Source organism: Hypanus sabinus, chromosome 20, assembly GCF_030144855.1.
Source record: "Hypanus sabinus isolate sHypSab1 chromosome 20, sHypSab1.hap1, whole genome shotgun sequence".
NCBI lineage: Eukaryota > Metazoa > Chordata > Chondrichthyes > Myliobatiformes > Dasyatidae > Hypanus > Hypanus sabinus.
The window spans coordinates 15,146,880-15,162,606 of record NC_082725.1 but is presented as its reverse complement, the minus strand read 5'-3'; the positions used below and the strand labels follow the sequence as shown (position 1 = coordinate 15,162,606).

Below are 15,727 nucleotides of genomic sequence, written 5' to 3'. Positions count from 1 at the left end.
ACTTCAAATCTATAAAATTCAGTGATTAAACTTTGCTCTTGCAGCATTGTCCAACAGCATCGAGGGAGAGAGAGAGATCACTCAAACACAAGTACCTCCCCTCAGGGGCAATGAGCAAGAGAGAGAGAGTGAAGGGGAAGAGAGAAAGAAAGAGAAGGAGAGAGAGAGAGAGTAAAAGAGAGAGTGATGCACCATCAATAACTCTCAGAGACGTGAGGCGAGATATAGGCTTTTATTGGCTGGAAGAAAGAACAAGCAGCAAGTGACCACTACACTACATCCTGGAGACTGAGGCCGGGGCTGTGGCTCCAATTGCCTTTATACCGGGGTCTGTGGGAGGAACCACAGGAGCAGTCAATGGGGGGGCATGTCCAGACAGGTATATGTAGTTCACCACAGAGAGAGAGTGTGTGCGGGGGAGGGGGGAGAGAGAGAGAGTGTGAGAGAGAGAGAGAGAGAGAGTGAAGGGGAGAGAGAAGGAGAGAGAGAAAGAGAGAGAGAGTGAAGGAAAGAGAGAGAGAGAGAGAGAGAGCATCACACGCAGATGCCTTCCTCTGGTAGCCACAAGCAAGAGACTGGAAAATGGCACTGAATACTTTTGCAGCAATGGAGCAAAGTTATACCAAAGGACACTCAATTCCTAATGATAGATGTTCACTACATTAAGTAAGGCAGGGCCAGCTCTGTTGCTCCGTGACCAAATGGGCATTGTAACATTGCCTGCCTCACAGGAGCATAGCAGTTAGCGTGACACTATTACAGCTCGGGATGTTCCAGGGTTTGGAGTTCAATTCCGGTGCCACTCCGTACGGAGTCTCTGTACGTCCTCCCCGTGGAACGCGGGGTCTTCTCCAGGTCCTCCAGTTTCCTCCCACAGTCCAAAGTCATACCAGGTAGGCTAATTGGTCATTGTAAATTGTTCCAAGATCAGGTTAAGGTTAATCGAGGTTTTCTGGGCTTGCTGGGGTGGCACAGTTCAAAGAGCGAGAAGGGCCTACTCGGCACTGTATTGCTAAGATAAAAATAAAACGTTGAAAGTCCGCATCAGAGTAACAATAGTACAAAGCTTCACCTGTAAAACTGCAAATACATTTAGCCATTGAATTGAAAGATGAAATCTACGCCTGGTTTCCCCACAGGGATAAGGGCTGTCTTTTCAACTCAAGAAGGTAGAATACAGGGTTTATGACAAGATTTTTAACAGTGGGGAGGAATAGAGGGATCTTGGGGATGGCATCCATAGATCCCTCAAAGTTGCAGTGCGAGTAGAGCGGGTGTTGAATTTGTTGGTGTATTTGCCATTATTACATAGGGGAGTAATTTCAGGAGGTGCAAGGCAATGTTGCGGCTCTATAAAACCTCATTTAGACCAGACTGGGAGTATTATGTTCAGTTCTGGTTGTCTCATTATAGGACACTTTAGAGAGGGTGAAGAGCAGATTTACCAGAGTGCTACCCTGATCAGAGAGCATGTCTCATGTTGATAGGGTGACTGAGCTGGGGCTTTTCTCTTTGGAGCAAAAGTGAGAGAGAGGTGACCTGATAGAGGTGTACCAGATGATAAGAGGCATAGATCAAGTAGACAGACAGAGACTTTTTTCCCCAGGGTAGAAATAACTAATATGAGGGGGCATAATTTTAAGGTGATTGGCTGAATGTATAAGAGAGGATGTCAGAAGCAGGTTTTGTTTAAACATAGAGAGTGGTAGGCATGTGGAACATGCTGCCAGTGGTGGTGGTCGAGGCAGATATATTATGGACATTTAGATAGGCACACAGATGATAGAAAAAGCAGGGCTTTTTGGGAGGGAAGGGTTAAATTGAACTTGGAGTCGGTTAAAGGGTGGCACAACATTGTGTCTGAAGGGCCTGTACTGTTCCATGTTCTAAGGCCCTCATCAAAGCATTCACTCATTTTTCCTAGCCGAGATTCACACTGTTCACATGCAAACCAGCATTACAGCCACATGAAGAGCCCGTGTTGAATGACAATTGGCATCATTGCTGGAAAACAGCAATGCTTCAATGCACCACACACACAGAACCACAGAACTGGACTTCCTTTGGTGGACTACACTGCTCAGAAGTGCCAATTGTTCGCTAATTAATTTTGCATTTCCATTCATTATAGACTGCACAGATGTGCATGCTTTATACTTCTCGGATCATGGAAGTGTTAATAAACCAGCAAATCAGATCTTTGATAATGAGAAAAAGAACCAAAGAAGTCATAGTAGAAAAATGTTGTAAATTCGGAGAAGTGACATGGAGAAGGCGTGGAAGCAAGTTCGGTAGTCATTTTCAGCAGGGTATTAGGTCATGAGGATATAAGCAGGGCAGCGGAACTAATTGGACATTCAAAGAGTCAGCAGAAGTACAATTGGCTCAATGACACTCTTCAATGTCTAAGTTTCAGAATCAATGGTAAATAATGGTAAGACATTAACCTTTTAAGTTTTTATTATTAGCTGCCTGCAAGATATTCCAAATTGGCTACTCTGTCCTGTGATGCTATACTGTGATATTTTCTAAAAATAGGTCTGAAATGTACAGTTCTTCGATTCAAAAACCACAAGTTGGAGAGCGATGATGATGGGTTCAGGTCACATTTCTTCCCATGAAACCCCAGGTGTAGCTTACATGAAGAGCAGGGATGTACGAGCAGCACTGAAGATGATCTGGTGTCTGGCCACCTCCTAAGGTAAGTAAAACAACATCTACAGGAAAGTAATGTATAAATGCCATTATTCAATTTCGAGTTGGGTCAGATTTTCCTGACCTCGGATGCCCTTGGTGATGCCAAATAGTTCAAGTTGTTCACACAGGTTCATTCATTAAAATCATTTGGCAACAAAATTAAAGCATCTCAAAGTAATAAGGAACACCTTATGTTCTCCAACCTGCTGGCAGGAACATTGATTTCTCAAACTTCCAGTAATTGCCATCATCTTCCCCCTTCCCATTTCCCTTGCACCTTATCTCCTTATCTGCCCATCACCTCCCTCTGGTGTTCCTCCCCCTTCCCTTTCTTTCATGGTCTTCTGTCCTCTCCTATCAGATTCCCCCTTCTCCAGCCCTTTAACTCTTTCACCCATCAGCTCCCCAGCCTTTTACTTTACTCCTCCCCTCTCCCCATGCCACCTTGCGCTTCTTCCTCCCCTCCCCCCGCCTCCTTCCTCTCACTTCTCGTCTGTTTTTCCAGTCTTGGTGAAGGGTCTTGGCCCGAGTTATCGACTAGTTATCCTACCTGCCCCGCTGAGTTCCTCCAGCTTTTTGTGTGTGTTGCTTAAAGAATTAATCTCAAACTAGTTTTTTAAAAATGTAGCTCAAAGCCACTCAAACCAATGAATGGTGGTTGTCTACTGTCATGTCAGACGATGACAGTAGACCTGTGCAGGAGAGTTTTTAAAGTGGAAACACCATTGCACCAGGGCAGTCCTACTCTCTCAACCTCAGAAGTCCAGGCCCAGTGGTACAAACAACTGTCACAAACTGGAGTCATCCTTGATTGTAGTGGATGACTTTGATCTCTTCTCTACCATGTCACACTCTTCACTCTCCACAGAGCAATGCAGACTCTCCTTCCTGGCCATTGGATCTCATCCACCCAGTCTGCAGAGATGACTTTACATGCTAGGACAGGCATGTCCTTATGTCACCAGGCTACGAGGCCTACCAGCTACCCTCACCTGGTTTAGTCCACCTGTCTATAAGACATAGGAGCAGAATTAGGCCTTTCAGCCCATCAAATCTGCTCTGCCATTTTATCATGGCCGATCCCGGATTCCTTTCAATCCCATACACCTGCCTTCTGGCCATAACCTTTGATGACCTGTCCGATCAGGAAATCATCAACTTCCACTCTAAGTATATCCACGGACTTGGTCCTCCACTGCAGTCCATGGTGGATTCACCACTCTGGGAAAAAAAATTCCTCCTTGCCTCTATTCTAAAAGGTCACCCCTCAATTTTGAGGCTGTGCACTCTAGTTCTGGATACCCCCACCATAGGAAACATCCTCTCCGCATCCACAGACCATAAGACCATAAAGACATACAAGCAGAATTAGGCCATTCAGCCCATCAATTCTGCTCCACCATTCCATCATGGCTGATTCCGGATCGCACTCAATCCCATCCACCTGCCTTCTTGCCATATCCTTTGATGCCCTGACTGATCAGGAAACAATCAACTTCTGTCTTAAATATACCCATGGACTTGGCCTCCACCACAGTCTGTGGCAGAGCATTCTGCAGATTGCCTACTCTTAGGCTAAAAAAAAATTCTCCTTATCTCTGTTCTAAATGGTTGCCCCTCAATTTTGAGGATGTGCCCTCTAGTTCTGGATACCCCATCCACAGGAAACATCCTCTCCACATCCACCCTATCTAGTCTTTTCAACATTCGGTAGATTTCAATGAGGTCACAACACACTCTTCTAAATTCCAGTGAGAACAGGCCAAAATTTGCCAAACGCTCCTCATATGTTAACCCCTTCGTTCCTGGAATCATCCTTGTGAATCTTCTCTAGACTCTGTCCAATGCCAACACTTCGTTTCTGAGATAAGGGGCCCAAAACTGTTGACAATACTCAAGTGCAGCCTGACTAGTGTTTTATAAAGGCTCAGCATTATCTCCTTGCTATTATATTCTATTCCCCTTGAAATAAATTGCAGTTGCCTTCTTTACTACAGACTCAAACTCTAAATTAACCTTCTGGAAGTCTTGTGCTAAAAACACACCTTGCTGTGCAATGGGAAAAAGATGTTTCAAATGGTCTGACCCTGATTAATCATGTTGCACCTTTACTTTCTGGTCAATACTTAAGGCAATCGGACATGCACAAGGTTACTGCATGCTTTATTTTTAATGTGCTATTTGCCTCAGCGTAATTCCATTGAGCCCAAATGGGAGAGGAAGCACTTTTTTTAAAACCATGAGAAGAATGTCTCTTCTTTTCATGTAACAGTGGCTTAAGAATCAATGCCTGATTGAGTAGAACAGTCAGGACACAGCAGGTGCCACACTTACATGCCAGCAATAATTACAGAAACTGTCTCAGCCTTTCACTATGCGACACACCAGTGTGGGTCCATTTTTCATTAGCCAGTGCTTCAGAACTCACACAGCTGTGGTGATTTGTGTAATCTTGGTATCATAAACATTAACTGAATTCCATTATCAGATCTATCGCAAGGACCTCTGCAGAGGGTCACCTTGGTTCATCTGTGAAGCTATAACATATCACTATACACAGGTAAACTGAAGTGGAAATACGGTTTTTCCTGATTAATTTTCTTTCTGTCAATCTTGAAAAGACAAACAGTCTGCAAAAAATACTTCCCTTTCCAATTTTCTTGTGCGTGTTCTGAAGAGACAATCATTTTGCAAAGCAATTTAAATTTTTTTTAAAAGATTGATAGGAATTAATGTTTGGATTTTAGTACATTCAGCAGTTCTTAAAAATGTTTAATCTGGCACCAAAATGAGAGACCACATTGAACATCTCAATAAAGTCCGCAGTTTCCACAACTGAGGTTATATAAACTGACTAGAAATAATTGAATATAGTCAGAAGCACACTCAGAATGCACTTTGAATTGCTTTGAAACCACTTTTGTGAACTTCAGTTCTGAATGATCTATTTGCTACTTTTATTGTTTCCACAATTTTCTTCTCTTCACATTGGTTTTTGATGGTTTTATATTTAATTGGGTTTCTTTATGGATGCCAGTACGGAGACAAATCTCAAGGTTGTACATAGAATACATAATTTCATAATAAATGTACTTTGAAGTTTCTTTTTTAATTTGTCAATAAAAGCTCTCTTTATGCAGATGTAATTGTTTTCCAAGAGTTTGCTAAAATTCATGTTTTTTTTGGCTTTTAATTGTTTAACATGATCTGATGTGCTCTCTCCACTTCAAATGCCAACTCCTCCCTTGTGAAATCTTGTTATATTCCCAGTATCAATATTTGTGGTATTACTTCATTGGATCTTGCTCTTTTGTTGCTCCACCATTGAAAGTAATATTCTGCCCTGATTTGTGTGAAAGTAACATTTCTAGCAATGTCTGCTATATTAATTTGTCTGTTCCAAAGTTTGCAAGATACAGGACGTGTGCTCCGACTCCCTGTGAGTTAATTTTAGCACCAAGAACAACAGAATGCTCACTGGTCTTGTTTGTTCACAATTCCAAGCTTCCCTACGAGGATCGTTAAATAGTACAAGTAAACATACACCAGGTTAATGTTAAATTGTGGAGCAAGGACACTGTTAAGCTTGACAAAGAACCCAGACCAAAGCCTAGATGACCATATGATTAAAAGAAACAGTCTGATGCTTGAAATCTGAAGTATTATCAGGAAACGCTAAAAATATTTGACAACATTGTTCTCAGTTAAAACAGGATTATGGATGCTACATGAGACTTGGGTAAGGCAGGGTAAGAACCCATTCAGCAAGTGGACATCTAAAGAGGAGGCAAGTGTCAATCAGGAAGTATTTATGGAAAAAGAAACTGAGTTAACCTTTCTACAGAGAGAGCCTGTTCTGTTTAGTACGTTTTGCTCCAGGATTGAAACTATTAATTCTTCTCTGCTTTATGCTTGAATTACCTGTATAAGAAACAACAAAATAATAACAAACAGAACTCACTTGTACCTCTACTTAAAGGCTTTATCCGTTTGATTAATATTTTGTCCCTTACCTTTGCTAGTTATAAACATTTCTCAGTTATAAACTTTCCTCACTTATTTTTGCCATACAACCAATTTTTGACTTTTTTTGGGCAGGGGAAATAAAATGTAGAGCACAGTGCAAAAAAATTCTTAGGCACGTGTAAAAATAATCTGTAAAACAAAGATTCTTTCAAACATAATGAAATAAGATTTTTCTAAATATCAAAAAAATACCATAAAGAGCAGTTTGTTTGGTCATAATGTGCCGTGTCATATAACATGGGCGATCATGGTCTTTCCATGACAATGATTGTTCTTGGCAAATTTATCTACAGAAATGATTTGCCATTTGCCATCTTCTGGGCAGTGTCTTTACAAGATGGGTGACCCCAGCCATTATCAGTACTCTTCAGAGATTGCCTGCCTGGCATCAGTGGTTGCATAACTAGAATTTGTTATATGTACTAGCTGCTCACATAATCTTCCACGATCTGCTCCCAAGGCTTCACATGACCCTGTTTGGGGGCTCAGTAGGTGCTACACCTTGCCCAGGGTGACCTGCAGGCTAGCAAAGGGAAGGAGCACCTTACACCTCCTTTGATAGGGACATATCTCCTCCCCACCACACAATAAAGAGCAGTAAACAGTAACAAAAACTAAATCAAATCAATTATTAGTTATAATCACTCTTTGCCTTTAAAACTGTATCAATTCTCTTCGATACACTGTCACGGAGTTCTATAAGAAAATCAGCTGGCTGGTTGTCCCAAGCAACTTGGAAATTGACACAATTCTTCTGCAGACTTTGGCTGTCTTGCTTGCTTCTATCTGTCCAGGTAGCATTGATAATGTTGAGGTCAGGTCTCTGTGGAGACCATACCAGATGAAACCATATAAAAACCTAGGGTGCCTCAGACTTTAGCACCAAACTGTGCTAGGATAGGATTAACCTAACAATGGGAGCTTGTTGGATGGTGTCTTGAAGAACAGCCATTCTTGACTCAACATCATTAAGTAACAATGGTCCAGATGTCTTCATTTCAGCAAAAATTTCTCTGATATAAATCTCAAGTAAAAACTTAATCCTCTACTTCCTGAGAAGACTGAGGTGCTTTGGAGTATGCAGGCCTCTCCTTCACATGTTCTACCAGTCTGTTGTCACCAGTACAATCTTCTATGCGGTGGTGTGCTGGGGCAATGGCATCAACACCGGTGATGCCAACAGGCTCAATAAACTGATCAGAAAGGCTGGCTCTGTTGTAGGAGTCAAACTGGACACACTGGAGGCTGTGGTAGAACAAAGAAACCTACGGAAGATCCTGGAAATTCTGGACAATGTTTCACACCCTCTACATGCCAGCTTGGCTGAACAGAGGAGCACTTTTAGTAATACACTAAAACAACTGCACGGCTCCACAGATCACCATATTTGGTCATCCTTACCTTTGGCCATGAGGCTCTATAATGAGTCAACCTATAGCCGGGGAAGTGATGCCCCCCCTCCTGTTAGACTGTTTGAGGTTAACTTATTTTTTATTCTTTCTCACTTCTAATACTTGTATATTTGTATATCTGTGAACTTGTAATGCTACTGTGAAACAATAATTTTCTTTGGAATCAATCTATCTATCTTAATGTGAGCCTCACCTCAAGAAAACAACAATAGCATTACCAGGTATTGCACACTCTACATCACTATATCATTGGAAGGATGCAGTTGATGACCTTAGCATCATATCTCAGCTTTACTTGCTACCTTTGTAACAGGAGCACAGTGAGACATTAGTGATACCAAAGGATCAGACAAAGAAGCCCATTCTACCTTCCACTTCAAGTCTTTTGGTCTTACACAATAAGGGGTTTGCTCTTGGCATCCTTGATTGCTAGAAACTACAGTATAACCCAGGGAGGAATAATAAAAAGGAGAAAGTCTGCAGATGCTGGAAATCAAAAGCAACACACATAGAATTATGGAGGAACTCAGAAAGTCAGACAGCATCTGTGGAAGTTAATAAACACTCAATGTTTTGGCCCTTCCTCAGGACTGAGAAGGTGCTTCTATAAAAAGGTGGGGGGAGAGGAAGGAGGCTAGCTAGAAGATGAAGCCAGCTGGATGGGAAAGGTCAAGGGCTGGAGAAGAAGAAATCTGATAGGAGAAGAGAGTGGACCACAGGAGAAAGGGTTGGAGGAGGGGACCCAGGGTGAAGTAATAGGCAGGTGAGAAGAGGTGAAAAGTCAGAGTGGGGAATAGAGGTAGGGGGAGGGAATTTTTACACCAGAAGAATAAATCAATATTCATGCCATCCGGTTGGAAGCTACCCAGATGGAAAATAAGGTGTTGCTCCTCCACTCTGAGGGTGGCCTCACCTTGGCACAAGAGAATGCCATGGACTGACATGTCAGAATGAACAATAGGAATGGGAATTGGAATTAAAATGTCTGGACAGCAGAAAGTTCGACTTGTGGTGGATGGAGTGGGGGAGGTTTCAGAATAATTCTTAGAATGTTGGAGCAACAAACACTTAACAGAGCATCCATTATCTGTGGGAAGGTTAATTCAGTCTGTATTTTCCAGAAAGGCTGGCTGACCTATACTCATCTCCTCATGAGATATTCAACTCAATGCAATTGCTAAAAGAGTTCTTCCAATGCATCTGACTCCAAGTTGTATGTGACATCCATAGTCCTGCTTTAACCGAGATATCAGTATTGCCAAGCATTTTTAGCATTTTCTGTTTTTATTTTAGATTTCCAGCATCTGCCATAGTTTTTCCAGCTTCGTACATATTTTTTTCTCGATTAGACAAAGTGATTAAGTATGACAGAATAAGCCTGCACTGAATACTTTCCTGGTCTCCAAAGTTTCATTGACTGATTTACTTGCTCCTGAATTCCAACGTTCTTGATCGACTCCCTCGATACTGAGCTTGTTTGCAGCCACCATGTCATACAAGTATGTGCTGAATTTCCTGGCGTGATTCCAGCATCCTGCACCAGTTCTTCGTGCTGCTTTAGTTCCAAGCAGACTGCAAAATGACAAGGGGTTCTACTTCAAATATAGCTCATGATTCTCATTAGGAAACTCGGCACAGCTGAAGGGGAGGCTGATAGGAAGAATTATGTTGCTGGCAAGTTCTCCACTGCCTGGAATGTTTCGAAGGAGCTTTACAGAAAAACCCTGAGCAGGTATTAGCATGGTAGAAATAATGACTGTTCAGCAAGACAGTTAGGAGGAGAGGCGGACATATTGAAGGAAGCAATTGAGGACCATCACATAGCAATTCCTCTTAATGCTAAACCTCACTTAGAACAAAATGTCAGATTCCAGCTAACTTCCTCTATAATAAGACATCAGGAATTAGACACAAAAGCACCACAGGAAATAACTGGAAAACACATGCAAACTCATGTAAATTAGTTTAAATTAATCCTCACTTGTAGTTTTTGGATAGCCGGCCAATGGTGTAGCGGCACCAGCACCGAACTTCGAGGTGAGTGGTCCCAGGTTCGAATCTGGCCAGCTCCTTGCTTTCCATCCTTGATGGGTTGAGCATCGAGCTAGCAACTCAGCTTCATAAAAAAGAGAGAAAGTACAAAAGAACTGACAAGGTTGCCTCACGATGCACCACAAGGCGCGGAGGGGAATAACATATGCTAAATTCTGAGTAATGAGAAGGAATTGCAAACTGTGCTTTAACTTCAGTGCACATCTATAGCAAACAAAATGTCATTGTTGAATTCTTTCTCTCCAAACTATTTCCAAAAACATCTGCACAGTGTTATACTGGCAGGGAAACTTCTTCTCTCCAAGGGTGGTGCAAGCTCAAATGTGCTACCCACTGGAAGTGGTAGATGCTGGCTCAATTGGTAACATTTAAGAGAAGATTGGATAGGTACATGGATGTGAGAAGCTTTGAGGGCTATGTTCTGGGTGCAAGCACTGTAGATGTGAGTTGGCAGAAGATCAGGTTGGAATGGACTAGATTGTCCAAAGTGACTGTTTATTTATGCTGCAGTACTCTATGATTCAATTGGCAAAATATGTATTTGAATAATTCTTTTAAAGTCATTATTAAGGGATTGAGCTGAAAAACATTACTTTTTTATGTGTTTGAATGTATGCAGAAAATAATCTTGCAAATATCTAATTCCTTTCATTTCTGTTTCCATTATCACCATATAAAATGTTTGGGGTAATTCAGGTGAAAATATAATGGAATGATATCATCAAAAACAGAGAAAGTTCATTTAAAAAGATCTCTTGCTTAACACGGATCTACATTGACTGCTGCACAATACTGTAAGATATAATAAACTCCATTAAAGATATTAATTATTTCAACTTGCTGTTCTATATAGAGGGGATTCAAATATAATACTGGTACTAATATACAATCAATAACAATTGCAAAGATGCAATTCATGCTTCCAAGTTTCAGATTGCGATGCTTTCAGGATTAAACCTACTAAAAAGAGATACAAGAAGACAAATGTAACTGCTCTACATGCATGAACACTGTGCATTTTACAGCAACAATTTACACAGCAGTCATCACCAGCATCTAGGTCCACTTCCAGCTATGTCAACTGTACATTAGCGACAATGACTAACCAGTTCTTTCATGAATGCAACAACTGCGGTCTGGCGATCTCTACACACCATCTGCAGAATAGTGATCATATTTGCACACCAACTGTGTGCGATTACTTCTGCATGTCAGCAATACAATAGTAAGAATTGCAATTCTGCTCTGTAAGTGTCATCAGATTTCCAGACTGCCTGCTTAGTTCATATTTCACATAACTGGCAATGAATATTGACTCTAGTTTCAAGATTTATATATAATGATGATGTAATTCAGCATTCTACATTTGTAGCTGGTATATTAAGTAAAGAGGCAGTGCTTCAAAATTTAAATGCTTCAATTTCAGAATAAGTTCAGGTGCAGATTCAGATTTGCTTATCACATGTGCTTTGAAGCATACAGTGAAGTGCGTATGTTTGAGTTCACCAACACACCGAAGGATGTGCTGGGGGCAGCCCGCGAGTGACACCCCATGTTTGGGCGTCAGCCCAGCCTGTCCAGAATGTTCAGCTGAACGACACAAGCTCAACAACAAAACCAAGCAAGGCACCAACAGCAAAACCATCTGGACATAGTGCAAAGCAGATTTATGAGAATTTTGCCGGGGATTTATGTGAATTTTGCTGGGTGTCGGCTGTCTGAGATATAGGGAGATGCTGAGCAGACTAGGACATTTTTCCTTGGAATGTAGGAGTCAGAGGGATAACCTTACAGACAGAAATAAAATCATGAGGGGCATAGACAATGAATTCACGCAGTCTTTTACCCCAGGGACTTGAAACTAAAATGTAAAGAGCATAGGTTTAAGGGGAGGATGAAAAGACCTAAGGGACACCTGGGATGCAACACCTACATGCAGAGGGTGGTATATATTTTGAACAAGCTGTCAGAGAAAATAGGTGAGGCTTGTAAAATAATTCCATTCAAAATAGTTTTGGATAAGTGCATGGGTTGGAAAGCGTTAGAAGGATGTCGGCCAAACAGGGACTAATGGGACTAGCTTAGGAAGGCACTAAGTTGGGCTGAGGAGCTTGTTCCTGTGCTGTATGTCTCTATGACTCTCTGGCAAATAAATCCTTTCTTAGGCAGGGAGACTCAGACCTGTGTACAGAATTTTAAAGTTCAAAGTAAATGTTACTGTCTACAGAGACATACATAGATGCCACCAGATACCACCCTGAGATTAATTTTCCTGAGGCATACTCAGCCAATCTATAGGATAGTAACTACAAGAGAATCAATAAAAACTCAGCCAGAGGACAGAAGACAACAAACTGTGCAAATTCAAATATAAATTACTAGCGATAAATCATGAGAACCTCAAGCAACAAGACAAAGATTCCTTAAAGTCCTTAAATACAAACTAACCATTAGCATGCATCATTCCATAGAAATGTGTGTAAATTATGTCACCAATGCACAATTTGCCTTTTTAAATGCTTATTTTCAATTAAATTTTAGAAAATTGTGTGGAAGAATACCCATCATCAGGGACCCACACCACCCAGGACATGCTCTCTCTTCTCTGCTGCCATCATGAAGAAGGTATAGGAGCCTCAGGACTCCCACCACCAGGTTCATGAACAGATACTACCCCTCAGCCATCAAGCTCTTGAACCAAAGGGGATAACCTTATGCAGCTTCACTTGCCCTATCACTTAACTGTTCCCACAACCTATAGCAACACACACAAAATGCAGGAGAAACTCAGCAGGCCAGCAGCATCTACGTAAAAGAGTACAGATGACATTTTGGGTCCTGCTGAAGGGTCTCAGCCCAAAATGTCGACTGTACTCTTTTCCATAGATGCTGCCCAGCCTGCTGAGTTCCTCCAGCATTTTGTGCGTGGTGCTTGGATTAACAGCATCTGCAGATTTTCAGTTGTTTGTGATTGGCCCACAACATATAGGCTCACTCTGTGAGATTCTTCATCTTATGTTCTCAATATTTATTGTTTATTTATTTATTATTATATATACATTTCCAACCTTTTCACACCCACTCACCAGCTGTACTGCTACCTGAATTTCCTGTTATTGATATATACTGCACATAGCTGTGGTGCTAGCACTGACCACTGTGGCACCACAGTGGTTATTTCCTCCCAGCCCAAAGGTGAACCATTTATTCATAAGAATATAAGAAACATGGGTTGGCTAATTGGCTCCTTAAGTTTTTTCTGCCATTCAGTAAAATAGTGGTCATTCCAATCTTGGCTACCACAACTCTCTCCTGCTCCCTCTCTATAACTTCTAAGTCTCTTGCTCAGATATCTGTCAATCTATTAAAAGACATCTGTTAATCTGAACATACTTAATGAGTCCAGTTTTTATATGAGTATAAAATATCAAAGAGTCCTGACCAAATGACTGAATAAATTCCTCCCCATCTCCTAAATGATTGATCACATATTCTGAAACTACACCCATTGGTTCTACACATCCTGATAGGAGAACCATCCTCTGAACAGCCACATTGTCCACCGTCCATCAGAATTATGTTTGTTTCAAGAAGATCTCATTTCATTTAACTGGACTCCAATGAGTATGGGTCCATTCTATCCAATCCATTTTTATATGTCAATTAATTATTTTCTCCATTAACCAATCCATGGCATTAAATTATCTCCAATCACATGATCTAATTTTGCTTAATAATCTCTTGCATATGACACCTTAACAAGGGCTTTCTGAAAATACAAATAAATCACATCCTTTATTTTCTTATTATCCATTCCATCAGCTACAATCTTTCAAACTGAAATGGTAGCTTTTTCTTTCCTCAAATCCTATCTAATTCGCTGAATTTTTCTATCATTTTCCTTTTTTAATTTCAGATTTCCAAAATGTTCACATTTATTGATACTTCTTAATCTTTTAATTTTTTCTACACACCATTCTGTAAATAATAATTTCTCACAATTTCAGGCTAACTGCCCTTTAGTTACTTGCTCTCCCCTTCCTTTCTTAAATAGAGGGGTGATATTTGTTACATAGAATCTGGGGATTAGATTATTCCTCCAAGTGAATGTGAGCATTTGGCAAGTTTAATTAATTTCCAAAAACTTCTTTACAAATTGAGAAAATAATAACATATTCCAGCCAGAAAACCAATGTATGGTATTGGGCAAAATTCTAAGTCTTTATATGGTTTCAGGTAGCACGGCCTCCACAGAGACCTGATCTCAACATCGTCGAGACTGTCTGGGATTACCTGGAGAGACAGAAGCAAATGAGACAGTCAGTCTGCAGTAAAACTGTGGCAAGTTCTCCAAGATGCTTGGAACAACCTACCAGCTGATTTTCTTATAAAACTGCATAACAGTGTACCTAAGAGAATTGACGCGGTTTTAAAAGCTAAGGGTGGTTACACCAGGTATTGATCTAATATAGTTTATTTTTTATTGTTTACTGCTCTTAATAGTATTTTCTTCATATTTATAAACTTTTCATTTCATTAATTTTGAAAGCATCTTCATTTTACGGATCTTTTTTACGTGTGCCTAATACTTTTGCACAGAACTGTAGTTACTTCTCGTCTGTCAGATTCAAAGGAATTTTTATTCAGCTCAGTGGATGTCAAACTGACGACATAACATTTTTGACTGCCTTGGATTTTGCCATCTCAGTATCAAATATTCCACCCATTTATCAGCAACTGTCCATAATCAAAAACATCTGAACAGGGCGCAGGAAATACTGTATGCAACTGAATAGTAACTCAAGTAGCAAAGCTGATTGCATTACATATATATATATATATATATATATATATATATATATATACAGTATGTGCTCTGCAGAGCTTAAGGTGCATATCTCTTTTGTAGCAAGCATCCTATTTTACCATACGAACATACAATTTTAAAATATTCAACCACCCATATAGAAAATTACATTCAGTTACCATGTCGGAAAAATATTAAGAAAGTCTGCTAATTCATTTCCAGGGCACCTTGGGAACAGCGATCTCATGCAGCACAGCTTGATGGATATGATTAAATATTCTCCTTTCAGTCTAATACAGCTGAGAATCACAACAGTTTCCAAGGTCTGTATAGTTAATAAAGGTGTCTTAATGAGGCTGAGTAAGCGATTGCTGCTTAAGACCGACAGAAACAATGCCAACTTTTGCCGTACTTCTCACTGGTTTCCACGTAGGACACGTGGCTGCAGGTCAGGAATACAAATGCGTTTAAGAAAATGGGGGTTCAGACTCCCAATGCCAACTATCTACTAGACAGTCTCTAGTAAATAAGATTGAAGATCTCAGAGATAGGATGCTGTTTCACGGAATTCTGATTAATCCCTCCATACCGGATGCAACAATCAGATTGATGGGTTCACTACACACCATCAGGATTGGAGTGTCAAGTCTCTCAAAAGCAGAGGTGGAGGTGTATGGATCATGATCAGCTCCTTATGGTGCATAAGTGTATCAGTGTTGTCATACCTGGAATA

The 15,727-nt window shown here is 40.7% G+C and overlaps 1 long non-coding RNA gene across 1 annotated transcript; it reads left to right on the top strand.

The window, feature by feature from the left end:
* Positions 1–5,215: 5,215 nt before the first annotated feature.
* LOC132378655 (uncharacterized) lies at positions 5,216–14,591 on the top strand. Its single transcript, XR_009507142.1, has 3 exons — positions 5,216–5,257; positions 12,729–12,812; positions 14,424–14,591. It is a non-coding gene; the product is annotated as an uncharacterized LOC132378655 (long non-coding RNA).
* The last annotated feature ends 1,136 nt before the right edge of the window (positions 14,592–15,727 follow it).